Raw genomic sequence first — 2,768 nt, 5'->3', positions numbered from 1 at the left:
CCCGCCGTCAGTACTTGGGAGTGGGCCACCTCCACCCTGAGTGAACTGGCCTCGTTAGCGCTGTATTTCATGGATACTGAACAGATGGGAGTTGCCTTACCGAGTGGCGGGGTCAGAGCTAACGAGGCGCTGATCCACTCGGTAGGCAACTCCATCTGTTCAGTACCATGAATACAGCGCTACGGGGCCAATTCAACCAGGGTGAGGTGGCCCATTCAGAACAATTGACAGCAAAGTGTGAGTATGATTCAGCCACTCTCTTACTGAGTGTCCAGTGAGATGTAGTGCTTGTACAATGGGTTTTTGAGTGATACAATTATCGTCCGATTAGTTCTCTGCATTGTTGTACAGAGACTGTTAAGTTCCCATAACATACAAGATCAGTGAATAAGAATTCTTGAGCTTATCAGCTGTAAAGTACAACTCAGAATAGGTGTATGAAAGGGCAAGCTGATTCTATTATTTTTTAACCAGAATAGTCTCCCCGGGGGAGGTGCCAGTTCCTGGAGATACTGCATACCAGGTCGATGCGTGGAGTGGATGGAGCAAGCTCCTATTCCATCTCCCTGTCTAAAATCCATTTAATATAAGTCCTCAATAGGGACGATCAGATATTAACTGATAAGAACAGATACTACACTTGATCTTAGCCAAAAGGCCGAAAAGCGATACCAAATGCCCCAAAAACTAGACACACCCTACCTCCGGCGCAGCTTTCCACATCACCACGACGAGCTCCCAGACACGGACCAAAATGCCATCAACGAGACCTCGATAACTATGAAACTCTAAGCGACAATAACTCCCCTGAAACGACTGCAACGTAATAATTCAAAAGCAAGAGCTCAGCACACAATCTACTCAAAGACCGACGGAATTCTTTCATCTGGTACTTGGGTCATCCTACTGCTTTCCCTGGCTGCTGCCACACAGCCAGAATTGCATAAAGCCACCCACTTCCGTGACGTACTCCCTCGCTGTTAACTCTTGCAGCAAAACAAGTGCTCTCCTCCATCCAGGAAGTCTCTGGCATGTTGCATTAGTCACTGCAGGTGTGCTGCACGCTGAGAGGGCAGTGTTAGCTGATCTGGGCAAGCCTGGGTAGACTGAAGTTGGGGATGTGATGGCAAAGGTGAAAGGGGAAGGTGGGTCTATTTTCCAGCCTGCGTCATTGAGTCTGGGGCAAGGGTCTGTTAGGAATCCTCCCCTCTTCTGCTGGGCATTTCTCACTCAGTCAAGCCTCTGCAGACTCCTCTGGGGGTGGAAGGGATCTGACTGGAGGCTCTCCTTGCCCATCCCAACTATGCTGGACGACGTGCACGTGGGGTGAGACTGTTAATAAATCAAGTTCAGAGGGGTAGCCGTCTTAGTTCTGGATCTGTAAAAGCAGCAGAGAATCCTGTGGCACCTTATAGGACTAACAGACGTTTTGGAGCGTGAGCTTTCGGTGGTGAATACCCACTTTGTCAGATGCATGTGGCTATTCACCCACGAAAGCGCATGCTCCAACGTCTGTTAGTTATAAGGTGCCACAGGATTCTCTGCTGCTAAATAATCAGTGAATTAAGTTTGCAATGTTTTTGTACAGAGAATCAACAAAGCAGATGTGTAAGGAAAAAAAAAGGAAATGTGTGCGAGGGCTCGCGGGGCGGCCAAACCGCACGCGCTCTTTTCCAGTTACAGTGCGGCTGCTGGAGCTCCCCTTCCCCCACCCTCCCCGCATTCTCCGCCTACCAGACGGGAGGGGTGAGGGAGCTCAGGGCTTCTGCCTGCGGCAGGCTAGCGGGGAGGAGGAGAACTGGTGCCTGCTGAGAGGGGGTGGGTGCAATTTAAAGGTTTGGCCCCCCAGCCGCTTGCGGCGCACCCCCCCTCCTCAGTGGCCTCTCCCTTCAGCTCCCAGGTTTTAGCTCCGCAGGGAGAAACAGCCCAGGGCCCCCACCCGCCACCGGCAGCGCAGCACAGCTGAGCGGCTTCCTGCCTGCTCGCTCCACGTGGCTCCCGCCCCAAGCCCCTGCGGCCAATAGGAAGCTGCGGGGGCAGTGCCTGGGGGTAGCAGTGCACCGAGACCCCCCCCGTCCTGCGCTGCCTTGAAGCCCTAGGTAAGCGCCGCCACAACCCCGCCCCCACACTCCCTCCCACCCCCTGCCCCAGCCCTAGAGTCATGGCCCTGCGTGCAATTTCCCCACCCAGATGTGGCCCTGGGGCCAGAAAGTTTGCCCACCCCTGGCTTAGGAGCAGGCTTTTTAAAGCCTTGTTCTCCCTGGGTAGCCCCACCCACTGATTAAGAGTTAGCACCCACCAAAGCCTCTTTAAGAAGCTCTCAACTTGCCTAGCAGGCCTCTAGGCTCAGCACAGGGTCCCTCAAAACGAGCAGACAACACTGTATACTTCAGTCAAGCGGCAAGCACACTACAGACACAAGCTACAGACCATAGGTGCTGCCTCGGTGGGTCCTCAGCACTCAGGAGCCAGAGCTCGAGGGTAGGGCTACGCTTGCAGCCGTGCAGCGCTCCCGCGGCAGCGCTTTGAAGTGCCAGTGTGGTTGCAGCGCCAGCGCTGGGTGAGAGGGAGCTCTCCCAGCGCTGCAGGTACAGCACCGCCTCCTCCAATTTAAACAATACAGCCTGCAGATTTACAGTGCATGGTAAAAGTGACACATTTTAAATCACTTTTTAAAGGAGCGTTTTATAATATGACCAAACTGACATTGCCGAACAGTGACATTAGGGGGTGTGTTGGGGGAGTGTGTGTGCCTGAGTGAGCACTGC

At 53.5% G+C, this 2,768-nt stretch overlaps 1 non-coding gene across 1 annotated transcript; it reads right to left on the bottom strand.

Annotated features, from left to right (window-relative positions):
* Window positions 1-488: 488 nt before the first annotated feature.
* LOC116833728 (U2 spliceosomal RNA) lies at window positions 489-670 on the bottom strand. Its single transcript, XR_004375756.1, has one exon. It is a non-coding gene; the product is annotated as a U2 spliceosomal RNA (small nuclear RNA).
* Window positions 671-2,768: the final 2,098 nt, after the last annotated feature.

The sequence above is a fragment of the Chelonoidis abingdonii genome, chromosome 19 (genome assembly GCF_003597395.2).
Source record: "Chelonoidis abingdonii isolate Lonesome George chromosome 19, CheloAbing_2.0, whole genome shotgun sequence".
In the NCBI taxonomy this organism is placed as follows: domain Eukaryota; kingdom Metazoa; phylum Chordata; order Testudines; family Testudinidae; genus Chelonoidis; species Chelonoidis abingdonii.
The sequence above is the reverse complement of the archived record's forward strand: the minus strand, read 5'-3'. Positions and strand labels throughout refer to the sequence as shown.